The sequence below is a fragment of the Pinus tabuliformis genome, chromosome 4_2 (genome assembly GCF_031772625.1).
Source record: "Pinus tabuliformis cultivar Carrire ecotype Pingquan chromosome 4_2, CPIR1, whole genome shotgun sequence".
NCBI lineage: Eukaryota > Viridiplantae > Streptophyta > Pinopsida > Pinales > Pinaceae > Pinus > Pinus tabuliformis.
In genome coordinates, this window is record NC_142304.1 from 205,000,915 (window position 1) to 205,022,518 (window position 21,604).

The following is a 21,604-nucleotide window of genomic DNA, read 5'->3' on the forward strand; positions in this document are numbered from 1 at the left end:
AAATTTGCTGCAAATGAAGTGAGTAACATACCAAACTTTCACACACCTTCTTGGCAAATTTATGCAACATCAAGAATTGAAAAATTTGCTACAAATGAAGTGAGTAACATACCCAACTTTCACACACCTCCATGGCAAAATTATGCAACAACAAGAATGAAAAATTTGCTGCAAATGAAGTAACATACACCACTTTCACACACCTTCCTTCATATTTCAGGTGTGGTGTTGGGTAGTCCATATTTGTATGAACGTAAAGCAGTCTTTTACCGCCATGAAAACAAGTATCACTTGTTCAACAATGGTGTGGAGTATATAATGAGAGCCCATCACAAAAATTTAAATATATCAGTTGTTAATGCAGGGCAGGAAAAAAGACTAGTGAATTCAAGTAAAAGTTTAGTACTTCTCATGTTCAAGACAAATGATGATATTGTTTATGAAAATGTTGTTGCATGTAATGCAAATTTCAATTCTGATTTGGTTGGTTCAGTTCATCAGAGTGATGAAGTATTTCAGATTGTGAAAGAATTATTTTTCAAGGAGAAAGAAACTTCACATGAAATATCTTTGCAGCAATAGGTTTCTCTTTGTGATGTTAACATGCAAGGGTTGACAAAATTTCAAAGTGTAGGGACACCAATAAAATGCAAAATTTTGTTGAACAATGGGCTCATTCAATCATCCCTTACGCCATGTTGTGCACCAATGGTTATGGTGCCAAAGAGGAATAGTAAGAATTTCAAGAAAGAGGACAAAAGGAGTAGTTTTTACCAAAGCAAAATTGTAAAAAGAGTTTAGTGCAAGAATATACATAACACCAAATAAGAATGGTTTGTATGGATTTAATGTTGTATGTTCTTTGTAGCACTTCTATTACATACATGTATTTGAATTATGGCAAAAAAGAGTCATTTCTTGAAGAAATTGTCCACTTGGGTGACATAAACATGTTTAGAAAGTTTTCTTATGCACATGTCATCTATGAAGGAAAATTGTTTGATGTTTCGAGGATATCAAAGTACAAGTTGGGTTTCACTTCTTTGATGCATTTAGGCCATGATATTGGAGGAAGTAAGTTGAAAGCAAGCCTCTTCAAGTTGGATGCCATTGTTGGTCGACCAACGCCCAAGACCCTCATTTTGATAAGAGGCTTTTTGGGAGTAGCCCAATGTTGGAGGAGAGTTGTTGTTGACATTTCTTCTTTCGAAGCTCCTTGGCATGCATTGTCATGTGTGTGCAAAGTCTTCCAATGGGGAGGCAAACAACAAGAGGCATGTGTTGCTTCAAACCAAAAGATCAGTTCAATTCTTTTTTATGCTCTTTCAAACTTGAAAGGTTCATTTGAGTTTTAGGTTTATGCAAGCAAATTCACCATCTTATTTCATTCAGAATATTTCCATGGTGTAAAGATTAAGTTGCAGCGATCCATGCACTTTCATTGGATGGATACTTGTCAAAAATTTCACTTGGTTTGAAGGTACAAAAGAGGTATAAGCAACAATTTTATTGTTATGCATTTTAGGCCTATTGGTTATGTAACTATTGTACGTAGACGTCATTATGTTTTACATCAAAGTTATGTTCATAAAATTTCATACTTTCAAGATGTACAATCGGGCTTGAGTCATGTAAACCAAGTAGTGAAATTTGTCATCCATTTGCATTATATTTTGTTATGTCATCTTGGTAAAAAAGATGTTTCTTTTGATGGCAACATGGACAAAACCATGAGTTTCTATCAACGACTGAAAATGGTGCAACAAACAGTGCAAGTCAGCATAAAAAGGGAAAAGACAAGTACAGGAATTATGTCAACTAGAGGTTTCAAGTTGACAGTGCAAGCTGGTGTCAATTTTGCAAAAAGAGGCTTCAAGTTGTTGAACAAGGAGAGAATGTTCAGATTTCACATTCTGAATGCATTCCTACAGAATTTCTGAATCAGTTTCAACAAGATGCCATCCGTGGCAGAAGAACGGGGTCATCAAGGCAAGTGAATGTTGATTTCCTTATAGAGGAGCTCAAGGAAACAATTCATCAAAAGCCAATTGGATCGAGCTTGGAAAGGTGAGGGAGTTGTACCCTTATCTACTTGTCAGATAATAGTGATATTTTGGGGTCCAAAAGGCTTCTAGTGTGGAGGAATGATTAGGTTCTCACTATTTAGCTCAAAATTCAAAGTTCTTAGATTATCACGAAACATGTACGACTACGTCCGTCTTGTCAAGATGATCGCAACTATTGGCCAGATAAATCGATCTTGTGGACAAGGCTGATCTCCCTAGTATCAAAGGATAGTCTAGCAACAAACAGACAAACAAACCTATCTTTCTCTAGACATATGTGATTTACAAATAAATACTACAAAGGTGTTAAGATCCTACCTTAGATCCAGTGCTTGTTTGTTGTAGTCATCCCTCAATCATTTGAAAGAGTTATCTTTAAAAACCTGCAATCACAAACAAGAAAACATCAAATAGCACCTGCATAGCAAATATTGTAAATCATGTCTATTATGGTGATCAAGGAATCCATAAAATAAACCATAAATAAACAGCTTATTGAGAAAAATAAACTTATTTGTATTGACTTTGAAGTAGAATAACCTTACAACCTTTTCAACCTTGATGTTGAACAAGGTCTTCCTGGGGTCCGAAATAGGAATTTCCTTTACTTTGACAAGGCTTGAACTCTTCCAAATGAGATCTTAGAGTTATGTAATCTCTCCTCATAAAAGCTCAACTAAAGAAGACTAAGTTCTAACAGAATTTCACCTCAAAAATATTCAGCTTCCAACCTCTCCAGTAACCAGCCCAATGCTTCATTTTATAGTGTAGAGGAGGAGGTTACAGGTCCATCTATGAAGGGATAGAATCCTGCTTCAAAGGGATAAGCTCCTCACACTAAGGGGTTAGCTCCTTAAGGTATGGGATGCATGAACCTTAGAAGAGAAAACTTGGCACCTCAAGATTCCTTCCAGAAGCTTCTAGAAATGACTGAAAGTGAGTTTTTTAAGAATTTACTCGTGCCTTTTTAACTTTTACAAGGGTCCGCACCCATAAAAAAGATAAAAAGCGGTCAGGTGCACAGAGGACATGACCATTGGGTGCGGGACCACAGGTAAGACTAAGAGAAAGTGCAGAACTAGAGTTTTAGAGACTTTTTGGACTTTTCTCTTACTTTCAAGGCTTGATATGAAGATCGGAGGCTTAAGACTTGCAAAGGAGGAAAGTATGAGTGGTAATGGACTCACACAGATTGCAGGATGTCAAGGTGACAATTTTTAGTGCAATGGATTGCCCCCTAAAGTGCGAAGTTTGTAATAGATGAAGATAGAGTCTGTCATTTATGAAGAGTGAAGTACTTTATCATTTCAAGGATCATCCTGTGGACACCCCAGTCGGAACCTATAAAAACATTCAATGAAAAATATATATATGTAGACATATCATCGTTGAGGTAGGCATTCCCATACTCAGATCAAAACTGACTAGAAAACTGACTAAACTATTCTGATACAGGAATGATTTTGTAATACATCAAGAGTATAGACATGTGTAGACACAGTATGGACGCAACCATCTGTTTATGAATAGTCCACTACATAATGAATAACAAAATTCCTCGCAGCTGGATGGTAGAAACTAGATCCAGGGTCTTGATTTACACTTCCCAAACTAGTATGATTCTTCCCATGTGAATGAATGTGTCGAAGTCGAACATGGTAGAAACTAGTTGATTACCAGTCAATGATGTGAACTGTTAACAAGTGTGAGAGAGACCACTAGTAATTTCAATGGCTCTCAAAGTACCCAGTACAATCCATGAAATGTGAATAAATGAGTCGAAGTCGAACATGTCATAGAATCATTCGATCAAAGGTCAATGATGCAACCTATCATTGAAGGCGAGAAAACTGCCATTAGGGCATGCAACTTTCAAGGTACTAATGATTTCTAGATCAACTTCTTAGATAATGAGTTGAAGTCGATAGAAAGTGATCTATCGTAGGCAAGCCCACAACACGAAATCATAGATCAAGTTTTGAAGAAATATATTTGCAATGACTGACTCAGGGATGGTCAAAATGGATGACAGATATTTTGCAGATGAATGGTTTGTTTGAACTGATCTCTTGAACACATAACGACACTGCAGATGGTTTGGTGACAATTGACCCAAAGCTAATACCCAAAAACTAGTTGAAGACTTTCAATATGGTTTGATTAACTATTAGGCAAAGGATTTTCCCAACCCAGGTGAACAAGTGTCGTGTTCAAGAGTGGTTGACGGGTTTTTATGAAACAAAGTGTAACAAATAGGTTCATTTTTCTCTCTTTCCCCCACCATTTCTGGCAAGTACCTCTTTATTTTTGACAAGCTTGAGGAGGATAACATTTGCTTGTTTATAAGCTCATCCTTCGGATGAGTCCACCTTAGTCTAAAATTCCAACCCTAAGAAGGAGTGGTTCGCTCCTGTTTGAAATTGACAGGTCCTTTACTGTTAAATTTTAATGAGTCCAGTATAGGAAAAACTCGGTGTTTTTCAATTTTAGGGAGTCAGAAGAAAAACTTAAGAAAACTCCATGGGGGTACTTTTTCGTAAAATAATCCCTTAGGCCTGAAAAATGATAAAATAATACAAAAGGGATGACTTTTCAATACTTTAATGAGCTAAACAAGACAAGCACTCAACAATCTTTTCATATTTAACGAGTCTGAAAAGGGTTTAAAGAGGACTTTATTGACCGTAATTAGTCAATGTGTACCTTTTTCGTAAATAGTCCATTTCAGTCCGTAAAAGGGGTAAACTTATACTGAAGGGACGATTATTCATTTATTTTAACGAGTTTGAACAATCAAGTGCTCAACAATCTTTTCAATTTTCAAGAGTCTGAAAAGAGCTTAAAGAGGACTCCAATGTTTCGCTTTTTCGTAAATTTTTGAAAGAGTCCGAAAAAGTGATAAAAGTATGCTCTTTGTTGAAAAATGATCAATTTTCCAAAAAATCCAATATTCTGCACAAAAACTCAAAACATTACACATACCTGTTTAAGATAAATAAAAATGATTTTTAAACATTTACCTTTTTAAAGTAAAAAATAAATAAATTAAAAATTCATTTATTCCAAAAAACTTATAAAAAGGGCTTTTCTAACTTCATTTTTACCATTTGAGTTCAGAGTGAGAAGTGAGAGCTTTTGGGTAAGAAAGTTCCTATGAAGATTCTGGAAAATCCATCCATCGAAATCGAAAACCGTCAGCTCCAGGTAATCCACGTCCTCCTTAACTTGCATTTCATCCATTTACATTTTGATTTTAGGCTTTAAATTTGATTCTTAATGGAAAAATAGGTTTAGAAAATCGCTCATGGGGGGGGGGGGGGGGGGGTCCGCAGCTGAAACATGCGGCCCCTGCGGACCTCGACTTTTTATTATAAAGGAAAAAGTCATGGGTCCGCATCTATTTCTCACATCCAGCGCAGACCTACGCACTGTTTGTAAGCAGTGGATGTGGACCTCGCGAAGTGGATTTTAAAAACTTAAATTTCTTCAAATTTTCCCAAAATTTTTTGAACCAGCTTATTCTAATATGTCTTTTTATGCATTGTAGGACACTCAAAATGTTTATTTGGCGAGAACGCAAGCATGAGGATGTAGATTTTGCCGCATTTAATCATATTCCCACAATGCAGGCATTGAGAGCATGCAAATTGCTTAATTTCTGGGGCATACAGGGCATGAGGGCCCAAGTAGACTTCTTGCAATGGCTGGTAGATAGATGGAACACACAAATCGAGCTAGAGGACATATACTTTTTGACTTGTTTGTCCAAGAGGGGTGAACAATTATCTCTTTTCGAGACTAGGCCAAGTGGCCAGTCTGTCGCTAGTCTCCGATTAGAGTTTTGCGATGATCAAACAAAGGAAAAATGGATTGATATTAAAACTATCAGTCGTCCTGAGCTTAAGGTTATTGCATTCACTATTACTAGGCTATGCAGGAAGTGTAGTATTGCATGTGGCTACTGGATCCCAGATGCAGATGGCTGTAAACTGTTTTTGAGGCACGATATTCAACTAGTGCGAGGCTGTGTTGGCAAATGTGAAAGGCCAACTAACCAGCAAAGAATGAACAGCTGAAGAACTTTGGATATGGATTTATCGTAGTTAGCTTTTCTCTAGAGAGGATCCCCATGTTAGCCCTGCAACATATTCCTGTTGATGTTGGTCTTCCTCGAGAGCCTAGGATAGTTCGCTGGGTTGCTTTGATGGCCCGTCACCTTGAGGAGGGTACAGAGGTTGTTCGATTTCTGCCTGATTATTTTCATTGGTTGAACAACCAACTTTTTGTGATTCAGGATTTTCCATATGCCGGGATGGATTATCGCAGTGACTCAGACATGATTCTTCCACCAGGAGAGAAATTGGATGATTCAGGTAAAATCATTTTCAACACTTTCTAAGTTTTAATTTTTAATTTTCATTTTTTAAATCATCAAAAACTGATAATCAAAAGTTTAAATGCAGATGTGGGTCCACGATGACCAGCCGCTCTCCAGCCTTTCGAGAGGAGACATCTATTTGTAGCAGGACCAGCCCCACAGGACCAATCAGCAGAGATCTTGACCGATTTGGAGCATCATCTAGAGCGCTTGACGCTAGATATTCCAAAGACAGATATAGATGACATTCCACTTAGGTTACAGAGATATGTGATTGGGGTCCCAAGACCTTTTAGGAGGTTCCTATGTAGGGCGGCCTGAGCAGTGGTTTCTTATCGTGATCATTGCCAGGGATAGGATGATTGATTTTGTAGACTCATGACATTTTTGACTTTTTGTATTATCATTTTTGCCGATCATAAGGTGTTTTTCAACCTATGATCGAACACGATGTATATTTTTTACACACACTCTATGCTATGATATATCATTATTACCGACTATCTTGTGTAACATGTTATCGAATGTTATTAAATTTACTGTTTTGATTATTGCAAATGTCTATTTATCATACTAGAAGCAATTGCATCTACTAATGTATTTAAATGTCTTGGAATATGCTGATATTCAATGTAGTCAAATTCACGTTCCAAGAGACGAACTCTCAAAAATAACCTTAATAACACTGGATTTATAATGGCATAAACCCTGTTAAGATGTAATACAACGAGTTCAGAATCCAACCTAACAATCAAACTCTGAATCCAAAATGAGATGGATTCAGATAATAACTCAATCATTGCACTATACTCTGTGATGTTATTCGTTGTTTGATCGAGGCTTACCCCATGCATAGATACTAACTCATCAGAGGGTGAATAGATAACCCAAGTTGTGGAAGAAATGTTCCGTGTATTACGACAAGCACCATCAGCAAAACCAATGTATATTTGAAGAGACGTCGACATCTGCAATATCAAGAGAAAAATCAAGATAAGCAGGAATAATGATAAGATCACTCTCTAAACTAGGTACACTTTTTAATCTAAAACACATCGGCAATAAAGAAACTAATCTAACAAAAAATCTCCACCCAGAATTTAAGCATAATATCTCTTCAGATAAAGTCCATTTCTGGGTTTACCCGAAGAGACACCGTCAAAATCTATTAATTCATAAGCCCCTTTTTCCAGCTTTCGCTTAACAATGTAAGGACCATGCCACATAGGTACAAAATTTCCAACCCTTAGCTTATCGTTTACTTGATCATATAGTAAAACTAGGTCTCCTTCCAAAAAACTGCGAGGTGTAACATTTCTGTCGTACTGAGATTTTATTCGTTTCGCATGAGTCTCGTTTGCTATTGCAGCAGTGTGTCGATTCTCATCTAGCTGAGCTAAGTGCAAAAAACGTTTCTCCTCTTCAGAAGTAGCTGGGAGTAATTGTATGGCTAATTGTAGTGACAGAATTTTGCATTCAATAGGTAACACTGCTTCCAAACCGTAGACCAGTTGAAAAGGAGTGAAACCAGTTGATGTTTTCACTGAGGTCCGATATGCCCAAAGTGCTGAAAATAGCATGGTATGCCAATTCGACTTATGAATACCAATGATTCGTCTGATCATAGTGACTAAAACTTTATTGATAGCTTCAACCAGACCATTAGCCTACGGGTAATATGGAGTAGAATTATCGTGGCACAGGCCAAGTTGATCTGTTAGTTCAGTCATCATGATGTTTCGAAAGTGACTTCCATGATCAGTAATAATAGCTTGAGGAACACCACATCTAACAATTATATGATTGAATACGAAAGTTGCAGCAGTTTTACCGTTTGCCAAAAATGTAGGCATTGCCTCGGCCCACTTAGTAAAATAATCTACCGCTAGGATAATATATGCATGCCCCCCGACTGAGTGAGGGTTACATGTAATAAAGTCAATACCCCACTTTGTGAAAGGACCAACAACAATTACAGGGTGAAGAGGAGCGGGTGGAGCGCGCATCTTACGATCAAAGATTTGACAATTGTGGCATTTCCGGACTGCATAAATACAATCTTTTAATAATGATGGCCAGAAATAACCAGCGCGCAATATCTTTTGGGCTATGGCATACCCATACATATGACCGCCACATGCTCCAGAGTGACAGTCATTCAGAACCTTTTCAGCTTCTTCATGAGTTAAACAATGTCAGAAAATAGAATCCACCCCATGATGATAAAGTGTATCACCAATAATATTGTATTGTTGGGATTGGAAACGTATTTTCCATTGCTGAGATCATGAGATTTCAGGCCGAAAAAGATTGGGTTTGGAGATAAACAATAATATCTCCATACTATGGATCAAGAGTACTGATAAGAAAAAAGGATTCATCCGCAATGGGCTCTTCCGCCACAGTTTCAATATCAGTACGCGGGAAATGACACATCAATTCGGCAAAAACCAAGGATTTCTTTGCCTTGGATTTTTCAAATTCCAAGTCAAATTCTTGCAAGATAACTATCCATTTGGAATACTTGCCCCATAGCAATTGGTTTGGTCAAGATATATATCATAGGGTTACAGTCAGAAATTACCGTGGTTTTGCGTAATAAGATGTAGTGATGAAATCTTTGGACAGCTTGAACAACTGCCAAGACCAATTTATCCACATGCGAATATTTAATCTTAGTCGAATGCAGAGTTCGACTAAGATAGTAAATCACATGTTCACTGTTGAATTCATCTTCCTGAACTAAAACCATCCCAATGGTGGAATGAGAAGTGGCGAGGTACAAAAAGTAATCTTGGTTGTAATTGGGAGAATGCAGTAATGGTGCATGGGCCAACGCGTGTTTCAGTGCATCAAAAGATTGAACAGCGATCTCATCCCAAAAGAATGGAATGTTCTGTTTTAACAATCTAGTAAAACCTTTCATTATCTTGGCGTAGTTAGGAATGAAACGATGTAAAAAGTTTGCTTTCCCTTGCAAACTTTAGAGTTGGCGAAGAGTCGAAGGAGGAGGTAGATTGACAATAGCTTCCACCTTCAAGGGGTCAACACGAATGCCTGCCTTTGATACGATAAATCCTAGTAAGCGACCCATTTCTACGCAGAATACACATTTGTGTGGATTCAGCCGAATTCGATAATGCTTACATCTCATAAAGATAACTCGTAAATGAATGAGATGATCAACTCTACGTAATGAGTGGGTAGGTAAATCATCGAGATAAGACTGCACAATGTGCTTGATGTCATGAAATGCGTAAGACATAGCCCTTTGAAAAGTTGTTCCAGCGTTCTTCAGTCCAAAGGGTAATTTGCAATAAGCAAATGTCCCCCATGGGCAAATGAAAGATGTTTTAGCTTGATCAACAAGGAGTATGTTGATTTGATTGTAACCAGAAAAACCATCCATAAAGGAGAACATTTCACTGCCGGCACAATCATCAATAATTTGATCGATATAGGGGGTTGGATAATTGTCTTTAGGACAAGCTCGATTAATATCCCTATAGTCGATACATACTCTTATCGTTCCTTGTTTTTTGTTGATAGGAACAATATTCGATACCCAATCGGTTAAAGGAATTGGATAAATGAAACCTACGCGAAGTAATTTCTCAATTTCGGCTTTGATAGCAGTAGCTTTTCATAGATGTATCTGACGTAAGCATTGTCGGACAGGTTTAGCATCCGGGTATGTTTTAATTTCATGGACAACAATTGATGGATCAATTCTTGGCATTTCTTCATATGACCAGGCAAACACTTCACGAAATTCTTGAAATAGGGCTTTATAAGTTTGGATTTCATCGTCCATACAGGAAGCACCTATATGAATGTTTTCAATAATTCCAGGCTTAACTGAAATGTCAATAGGAACCGTTCGAGAGATATTTTCCAAATTTAACTCAGAATCAGAATGTTGCAATGGATTCTGTGGTTCTTTGACATAGTCAGTCGTAAAAATAGAAGAAAAATCATTTTCAAAATGATCAAGCTCAGGTAAAAACGAAGATCGGTGATGTAGATCTTCCCATGGTAAATCATCAATAGACAATAGTTCACAAATCTTCTCATCAGTATGAACAGGATCAGGAAATGCTATTGTATCTGAGCTAGATATAGAAAGTGATTCTCCTTGGACCACATTCATTGGATCAATTTCGGTTGAATAGGAATCAGAAAACGACTGTACAACCTGATATGCAATTTCAAAGGGACTCAAAGGAATCGCGCCACCAAATGAATCCACCTCGAAATTGGAAGGTATGATCCAAGGATCATCAAAAGTAAGAGTATTCGATGAAATCATATGAATAGTTGCAATAGAAGGTGATACGTTAGGAGGAGGGAAGGAAAAAGTTCCTAGTAAACCAGAATATTTAATCAAACCTACACCAACATCCTTGTAAGGGATAGTTGTTTTACCGATGTGCTGAATACTATCTATAGAGGCTGGGTTGAATGAGAAATAAGTCAGCTGGTCTATCGTAACGATCTTTCTGTTATGAGGAAACTTGATAAGCCGAAAGACCGATGAAACAATAGTAGTCATAGCATAAGACCAACTGTGACCCAGGAGAAGGTTGTAATATAGAGGGGCATCAACCACTTCCACATCTAGATTTACGGTTTTTCCTTCGACCCCTATAGGTAAATCCTGCAAAATACCAAAAGGATGGAACCCTCGACCATCAAAAGCCTTTAGAATTGTCGGAGACTGATTGAGTGTGGGAGAACCAAGCAATTTCCAACACTGGATCGACATAATACACGTAGAAGCCCCTTCATCAATCATAGTCCTAAAGAAAGGTCTGTTTTTGACTAAAACTGGAATCTGGAAAGCCATTTGATGAGGGAGGCGGGGTGTACTATTCTCTCAATCGAAGATTATTAGGTTTGAATCCCGAATATCGACAAATCCTATAGCAGACAATAGTAATTTACGCTGTGCTAGGCATGACTGCAGCACTTCCAAAGCCGACATTGTTGAAGCAGAAATAGCTAAGTCTTCAACAATGTTATAATTTTGAGCAGTTCTCGCATGTGGATTGAAAGCTGATTTCCAAATTATACCTTTAGCAGGCGGTTTGATTACTAAGTCAGGGTTGGGTTTCTCAATCTGTAGTGGACCGGAACCAAGAGGAGGTGTAGTTGATGTGTTTGAATTAGAAGATTCTGCTTCTTTACCACCAACAAGAATTTTACTACCATAATCTTCTGATCACGTCGCAATCCTGACATGAGACATCATCATAATGGGTTCTTCTGAGGCATTCGAGGAAGAACCAATCATCTTACTATCTTGAGTAGGAAAAGGATCCTTCAAGACAGCAGGCGTTTGAGAACCTTTAACGATTTTCGAAACCTCTGCTTGATATGGGCAGTCTTTGGTAAAATGATCCTCATCAAAAATGAAACAAGGATAACGAGGTTTTCATTTTTCGTCAGTAGATTCATTTTTATCTGTTTTATCTTTTGAATTTTTTTTGTTTCTCTTCTTCCGTTTCTTTTCACTACCGGATTTTGATTTGGTCGCGGATGATTCTACGACATGGATGTTGGCAACAATTTCAGCGGAAGACTCTCCTGTCGGGGAATCAGGTAAAGTTATTATAGGAGAAGAATTCTTTGAAGATTTCTTCTTACTTTTAGTGCTAACTAAACCAATCATACCATTAGCGGCATGAGACCCTAAAGGAGGTGCAGTTATTTGATCGTGTTTGGAAGATCAGGGATTTTTTCATGTAAAGTACCTGACTACGTATAGACGAGGTCAAGGTACTGAGCTTGAGCAATGACTTGCTCTTCAGTAACAACTCCTCCCTTAGCTACATCTTCAGTGATTTTAGGTAACAATGATTTAATGAACCATTCCGCTAAAATTTGATCCGGAATGAAAACTTTCACTAAATGCCTTCTACGTCGCCATTCATGAATATGATCAGAAATATATGTGGACGTGGATTATTTTAGTGAAGTTAACAGTTCCGTGCCATTGTCATATCTGACAGGCAACTGAAAATGAGTTAAGAAAGCAGTGGCTAACTGATTGAAATTATAAAAAGAGCCTCGTGGTAACTCAATGTACCATTTGGCTGCAGGACCAATAAGAGTTCATTGAAAAAGATGCAATCGAATTGAATCATCAATGATTGAATTAGATGCACACTAGAGGTGATAAGTCATAACATGATTTGACCCTCGCCTGACTTACCCTCGAATTATGGGATAGCACTAGCCAACTTACTAGGCATGGCGACCAATACAGAAGATAGTAAATCAGATCGTTCGTAAGGCACGACAAATCAGGTAAATCTAAAGTTGCAATAAATGGTAACTGACAGCTAGGGTCGCGAAAACCTTGAGTAATGAGACCAGTTCCAGGAGGACGATATTCATGATAACCCGGAATCGGATTTTCATTAGGAATGTTATAACCTCCTAGAAAACCAGGATTAACCGGACCAAACTGGGGTTGTTGAGGCTATTGATAAGTATAGACAAGATACGGTTGATACTGATAAACTGGGTTTTGTATAGTAGGACCAAATTGATACTGTCCTTGGTATGGTTGATATGTAAATTGTGGTTGACTTGTGGAAATCGTAATTGTACTAGCTTGTCCTGTAGGCATCTAGACCGAATTCTGAACTGTAGGTCCTGAATGGGGCACAGAGACTTGAGGAATTTTCACTGATGCAGGGGTAGTAGAAACCGAAGCTGCAGATACTCCAGAAACATGTGTTGTAGGTTGAACAAAAGTTGTAGTAGTTGTAGCAGTTTGAGGTGGAGTACGAGGTGAGCTAGGCCCAGGTTGCTGAACTATACGAGATGTAGGGATTTGAATGATAGGCTGGATAGGTTGCTGGGTTGGACCAAAAACCAAAGGCTGTCTAGGTTGATTAAGTAACTGCAAATTAGGTTGCATAGTCTGTTGAGTTTGAGACGGATACCACACCATGTTCATTCCAGAGTATGGACCCATAAAAGTTTGTGCATATGGAGGACCATAACCTGATTGAACATAGGGCTGATAATTAAGTGGTACATTTCCAGCTCCTTGTAAAAATGATTGACTAGAAGGCGGTTGGAAACCTTGAGTTGGGTACTGACCTTGAGGTTGATAACCCTGAGGCACATGTTGAATCTGGGGTTGACCTTGGGGTATGTACTGAGTATGGGGTTGACCTTGGGGTATGTACTATCCTGAAGGTTGAAAACCTTGAGGTAGACCTCCAGGTGGTAACTGACTACCTTGAGGTTGCCCCTTAGGCGGTAACTGACTACCTTGGGGTCGCCCCCCAGGCAGTAACTGACTACCTTGAGGTTGCCCCCTAGGTGGTAACTGAATACCTTAGGGTTGCCCCCTTGGTGGTAACTGACTACCTTGGGGTTGCCCCCGAGGCGGTAACTAACTACCTTGAGGTTAAGGATTTGGAATATTACCAGGCATCATAACGATTTGTTCTGCATTCAACACTTGAGTTCCATTACTTCCAGATGATAACACTTGTTCAATCGGTCGAGGAGATGCTCCTGAAAAAGTACCAGAGAGTGACTGGTACCCCGAAGGAACAGAAGGACTGCTGGATAAAAATGTTTCTAATGTTTTGGAAAACATAGATGACTGTCTTGACATGGTCGATGATGGATAATAACCTCTTGGCGTAGGATGAAAAGGAATTCGAGGTGGTGAAAAACTAAGACCGGGGTTTTCTAAAAAATTTGTCAATGAAACATACCAAGCATCACTTCTAAAAGGAATGTAGAATATTGATTCATGCTCCCTAAGATTTAAAATCTATTGGTTTTCCGGAAGAGTTACATCTTCTTCTGGATTAACAAGTTCTTCAATATAAATGAGGCCAAAAAGGAATATTTTGAGTAATGATATTGCTTACCCTAGGTGAACCAGGATTACTTGAAGCTGGAGAAGAAAATACTGAAGTTGGAGTAACAGCAGGTTCAGTGTCAGGTTCATAAATTTTAGGTTCTTTAGCTAATTCACTGGAAGGAGAAATACTACCAGTAACTTTGGAAAATGAAATTAGCTCTTGAATAGACTCTGTTGTTTCTATTTGATAATCGGGATGAAAAATTAAAGATGACTCTCTGGCTTCTGGTGATCCAACTCTACTGTCACTAGGTGATACAAGGGCTCGTAGAGCTTCAAGCTGGGTTGGTGAATACTCAGGAGGTTTCCCCTGAAGTCTACGAGATTGTCTCGGTAATTCAGCCACGATTAAATATTAATTACTCACACACAAACAAATAAAATTTCAATAAAACCACCTAAAGTCTCTAAAGAATCAAACAATTGAATCACACACCTAAAAAAAATCTAAGAGTTCAAACCACACACAAACAGTAACTTCCCGTACTAAAAACACTAGTTGGTGATGAAATCCAACTTAGTAGAAGTTTAATACAGAAAGGGCAGTTGGAACAGTTACTCCGACAACCTGCTTAATGAAACACACTGGCACAAGTTTCTTCACAAAACCATCTCGAGTGAAGAGAACCCCCCAGAGAGTCCAAGTGAGTCTAGTCAACGTTTTCTCTAGGTACAGTGAGACTCGTCCTTCACCGTCACCTTAGGAAATAATCTTAAGTTTATGGACACTAAGGTTACCAATAGGAACAAATACAACTGGGGGAATAATGTACGATCTGATCTACATGCAAGGGTAGACTAGCAAAGCTCAATCCCCTTGAAGGCTCCTCAACATGATCAATTCAAGGTTTACCAACAAGTGACCCCAGGCTCCTCGACAATGGTTAATCCGAGGTTTACCGTTTATAATACGCGCAAATCTTCTATCTTTCCCAATCAAACGTACTTGATTATCTCAAAGGTTCGGACATGATCTCGTGATTGACTCTTTTAAGAGAAGCTTCCCAGAATGTATCAATTACAATTGGATTTATTTCCTATCGCAATATGTATCTACTTGTTTGTTTTAACTATCTTGGAGAGTTAATTACTCACTACTCCAAGATACTAGCCTAAGCTATATTGGTGATAAGAGCCCTAGAAATAGAAAAGATTACTAGATCAATTTTAATTAGGCGTTGCTTTTATGGGTTGTTCTTTAAGTCAATAGGTATGGAAATGAAACTTTGATGGTGTGAAAACTCGACTCCAAACACTAAAAAATGCACCTAAAATGATAAACAATTAGTTTTTCTTTCAATGAAATTCTAGCTAAAAGAAAGAGTTCGAGAATGCAATTCTTTAAGAAACAATTCTTTCTTTTAACATGGAAATGAAAAAAAAATCTTTTTGTATTTTTCAATAAAAACTCATAATGAGACTAATAATTAATGCTCACAATAAATCCATTTCCCTTTTCAAAACACGAAACTACAAAAAACAATTTGCTTCAAAAGAGATCTACAAGTTCTAGAAAAACACTCAAAACTACAAAAACTAATTTTGAGATCTAAAAACTTTTAAAAATCTAGTTAAATAAAAGCTTCAATTCTTTTTGAGGACATTTTGCTTAGTTGTTCAGTAACTATGGATTCATTTGTTCAGAATAACAAACCAATCAAAAAACATCCAGATATGTTTGCTTTTGTAAAAATGAAATTCAGAACTTATAACAAAGTTTGTTCAAAGATTTGCAACGAGAAAGCTGAATCTATTTCTCACAAAGGATAGGTTTCACAACCAAGTCAGACTCATCAAGAAGATAAAAAGACACCAGGGTAATCTAAGTGTTACCGGGAAAAGTGTCTATTTATAACTTCTCTATCCCACTAAGGTGTGACAGCTGCCTTAGAAACAAACAGAGAAAAACTACTATCGTATTTCCTTTATGAACTATAGACAGAGAGGAATAGAAAGAACCAACCTGTGTCTTGCGCTAATCCTTTGATCCAATCCCTCTCTTCTTTGACAGCTTCCAGCTACCTGCTCCCTGACTTTCCCAACTTCACCAAGTACCTGTAAGATCACAGAAGAAGAAAACTATACAAAGACATGGATCTATATTCATAAACAACTTAGGATCAGATTTAAGTTAACCATACAAATGTAACAAGCATCAATGATACACAAGCATGGAGGAAAAACTCAAATAGTTTTTATTGATAAACAAGAATATCCAGGAGGAGTTACAACCGATGGTTCCTGACCCAGCATCAACCTCCCAGCAAAGAAGCCCCTCTTCACCTCCAACAAAGCATAAATCCCCCAACACTCTGATATTTGTCTCAAAACCAACAACAATTCCTTACAATGTGCAAAATTTCAGCCTCTGGATCTCTGGGATGAGGGATCCATATATAGATGTATGCAAGGAGGATGAGTTAGCTTGTGATTTGATTAGTGTCTTCTCTTTGTCAGTTCTTGCTTCTACTTGGAGACTGAAGGCCTCTTACTCATCCTTGGTCGAATTCAGTGAGGCAAGTGTCATAGGAGAAGATTCTGGAAGCTTCCATTGTCTCTCCACCTCGCAGAATGGCACTGCCATTTGTCATTTCTCGCCCAACGCACCCTCATAGTTCATTTAGGTGCATTGCAACGCACCCAGCTAGTGTGTTTAGGTGCTATGCAACGCAGCTAGCCAGTGGAGCAGCTGAAATGATCCTGTTTTGACTTATTCTGAGCAGTTTCTGGTGGAGAACTTCTGGGAGAAGCTGTAATTTGTTGACCTTGTTCCTTTAGGGGTTGGAACAACACTTTTAGGGACTTAGGAGCCCTTGTTTTATAGACATTTCATGCTTGGAGATGCAAGGCACAAAAATGTCTATAACAGTTGCCCCCTAAAGTATGAGGCCGTTAATCGGGTGAAATGCTTTATTATGAGGATCCGAAGTTCTTTCAATGCTGGGAGGAGACCTGTAATAAGATACAATACAATACATTATCTTCATACTGTTTTTCATGATCTAGCTGAGGCGGGCATTCCCATGCTCAGCTTTATAAATTCATTTTCATGTACATAGGACAGACAATCGTCTGAGTGTAGACTGATGATTCCGATAGAGCCATCATCCTTTTGGTAGGATGATTATCTATGCTACAATGTTGTACATTTAATGTCTTTATTTCCCTGAATATATATCGCAGCCCAGATGGATGAAACTAGATCTGGGGTCTTCAATCTCGTCCGATCTTCACTCGAAGTACAAGTTTATCCATGTGAGAAATGTTCTGAAGTCGAACATGGACAGACATCGGTTGATTAAGCTTCAAAGTACTAAATGGGGTGTTCCTAGAACAACTTCTTGGATAATGAGCTGATGTCGACCAGAAGTGATCCGTCAAAGGAGGGCCTTAATGAATCCCACATCAATGACACGGAACGGAGCAAATGATTTTGATGTAGGTGAAAACGATCTGATGATATACGGTTCAGGGTGGCGGTCATGAAAGTATGGAGTATAATGTATGGTAGTGGGTGGGACACAGGTGACTTCTCTGGATGACTTCTCTTGAACATGTCGGCGACACTGATGTGATGGATTGGTAGCATTAACCCCAAATGTGGATGGTATGGCGTGACCATGGCGATGTGACCGGTGAATGAAACAACCCAACCCGACTCGGACACGGAGTGGAAGTGTCATGTTCAAGAGCGACTTGCTACCAATAAATATTCTTTGAGTTTTCTTCCCAATTTTTCCCCAGTCATTGCTGACCAGTACCTCTTTATTTTTGTCAAGCTTGAGGAGGATAACATATGCTTGTTATATAATTTTCCATTCGGGCAAACCCATCGCTATGTTTTATCGAGCCTGGCGATAGTGAAACTCATTCTCGTCTAAAGACAAGTTTGTCGCTATTAATCTTTTTAACGAGTTTAACGACAAAGATAACTCGGTCCTTTTCATTTTTAGAGAGTCTGAAAAGGTACATAAAGGTAACTCCAAAATTCCTTTTTCGTCATCTAATCCCTTAAGTTCGAAAAAGTATAAAACAATACAGAAGGGATGAATTTTCGATAGTTTTAACGAGCCGAACAAAACAAGCGCTCGATATTTTTGTGTAATAATCCCTCAGGTCCAAAAAGATTAAAATCTAGAGGAGGGATAGCACTTCCTGTCCCTTTAACGAGCTGGAGAGGCCAATGGCTCGGCAATCTTTTCATATTTTATGAGTCAGTTGAAAAGAGCTTAAAGAAGACTCGTCTTTTGAGGAACGAGTGATAAAAAGGGTAGCAGCTGATTCCAGGTAAGGTTTGGAATTTTCCAATCACGGCAATGTCACAAGGATGGCTAGTGAAATCACTCTTCGCAGCTGTTCCTCAAAATGGGTAAACAATCAAGTGGAGGTGAATGATCGGCCAATGAAAAAGTGGAGGTGACGGTGCAAACACGACCAAGGCTTTAATGGCTGAAGTGCTACATTCACGGTGGTTATTTACCGGGGAATAGTTCATTTTTTAACGAGCTTAAACGTGGGTGGAAACATTTTCTCAGTGCGGGTTTATTTTTTAATGAGCTTGAACCTTGCGGTAACACTGCTCGATTAATCCAGTCGTATGATAAGAATGTCTCATATGAAAATGGCAACTTTTAGAGTTTTGCCCCACATCCTTTCTTTATGCAAGTTAGGAAACGACCAATCCTACGGGTTTAAAGGGTTAGAGGTCCTAAAAATTTAAAAAAATAAATAGTTGCTCTTTGCTTGCACTCCAAAAGGTTTGCATGCCCCCAGGTATAAAACAGAGTTTCAAGGTTACCTCTACTTCTATCCGCCAAAACATTTGTTTTACCGAGAGAGGCCTACCTCTTACAGGTCACCCAAAATTTGTTCTATTCGCTGCGCAAACAAAACACTTCTTCGGCAATGTCTACCGAAATAAACAAAGGTGAACAGATGATATAGTGAGACCATCCCTGACATAACTTTGACAAGAGGATCTTGTTCTAGAATAACCCCCTCTTCCAATCACGGATGGGGGTACAGACTAGTCATATTCTCCCGCGGAAACCTACCCTATACCCGAAGTTTTCCTGCCGAAGCAGACTAGGATGCATGCCCCCTGGGTTTCAGTCATATCCCTTCGAATTACTCGCGCTCATCGGGAGGACGGACTGGAGATTGAGACATTTCTTGCGTGAAAAGACCATTCAGGGATGGTATATGACTATTTGCTCTGTATGATCCGGGAAATGAAAGCTGGTCCACAAGCTTGACCACTCTTCATTTGTGCAGAAAACACATTACTCTAAAGAGTGAGGAGACAATGGCTCCCATGCAATAAATATAGTCTCGTCCAAGGAGTAGATTGTAATCCAAGTGTCCTTGAACTACCATTACGTTCATGCGAACGGTTTTCCCTCTCAATGTTATGGGCACATCGGGAAGGATCCCTAAAGGTCGACTGGTTCCTTTATCAAAGCCTGTCAGATTTCTCATCTCAGGCAAAAGCGATGGCGAACCAAGCGCTTTCCAAGTAGTTGAGGAAAGGATACTCACAGAAGCCCCCTCATCTATGATGGTACTAGCCATAACCATTCTATATATTTGAACGATAATTCGGAATGGTATGCTTGCTGGTAAACGGGGTCTACCTAGTTGATTCCAGTCGAAGGAGACAACTAGGTTGCTTGGAGGTGGGACCGAATAGACGGCCGGGTATGGCTTTGACGAACTTCCTTCCTGCGGTAAAGGAACGGGTAAATTTCCCCCATGTTCGTCGGAGTCTGTGCTTATGAAAAGAATTTGGACAATGTCATCCTTGTTCTCTTCAGTGATTGTATCATCTAAAGATGAAACCTCTGGAGGCAAGACCGGGTCAACTGCCGCCTCGACCTTTTGACTTTCGTCTGGTATGGATCCAGATGGTTTATCTTCAATGATAGGTGCTTTAGCCGACCACCTGAGGTGGCCAGCCGGATTTTCAACTAGTGACGGACTCGGCAAGAGTTTTTTATATCCAGGAGGAAGTCGTAACGGTGAAACCAGACGATCATCCAAAACTCTTTTAGCTTCGTCTAAGAAGGGACAACGGTGGACGGCATGATCGCCTTCACACAGTTTACAAGGAAATCTACATTTTCCTTTTTATCCTGGGGCTTCACTTTCACTAGTCGACGGTGTGTTTTCATCATGATCATCAGAGGTTGACGACACCGGGTTGTGCAATCTAGGAGACCAGTCCCTTAATATCCGAGGGATGCAAGGACAATCTCTGTGAAAGTGGTCTCCTTTGCAAATGACACATGGAGATTTAGGCCTGGTCTATGCAGTGTGTGGATTTTCGTTAGACGACACTCGTTTTCCCCCATTCGCCTTTGGCTCCTTCTTCTTCTTCTCTTTCTTCTTCTTTTCCTTCTTCTCCTTAGGAACTTGACTTCTGGCTTTTCCAGCCCCATCAAGCGAAGAGGAAGGAGGAGAGGAAGAATTAGAGGAAGTAGAAGGTTGGTGGGCAACTCTGGACTCGTCTAATTGTTGATTCGATTGTTCAGGAATAGTGGTGTTCTGAACGACAGAGGTTGAGAAGAGCCATACAGGCAAACCAATTGTCAGTCCTGGAAGCGACAATGTGGCCATATGGGGCACACCAACATCTCCCCAAGAGGAGAAGGGACTAGGATTTCCTCCAAGGGGAATTCCTTGGTTGGTAGACTCCATTTTCTCAACCCAAGAGCAGTTCTCGCATGTGGATTGAAAGCTGATTTCCAAATTATACCTTTAGCAGGCGGTTTGATTACTAAGTCAGGGTTGGGTTTCTCAATCTGTAGTGGACCGGAACCAAGAGGAGGTGTAGTTGATGTGTTTGAATTAGAAGATTCTACTTCTTTATCACCAACAAGATTTTTACTACCATAATCTTCTGATCACGTCGCAATCCTGACATGAGACATCATCATAATGGGTTCTTCTGAGGCATTCGAGGAAGAACCAATCATCTTACTATCTTGATAGGAAAAGGATCCTTCAAGACAACAGGCATTTGAGAACCTTTAACGATTTTCGAAACCTCTGCTCGATATGGGCAGTCTTTGGTAAAATGATCCTCATAAAAAATGAAACAAGGATAACGAGGTTTTCATTTTTCGTCAGTAGATTCATTTTTATCTGTATTATCTTTTGAATTTTTTTTGTTTCTCTTCTTCCCTTTCTTTTCACTACCGGATTTTGATTTGGTCGCGGATGATTCTACGACATGGATGTTGGCAAAAATTTCAGCGGAAGACTCTC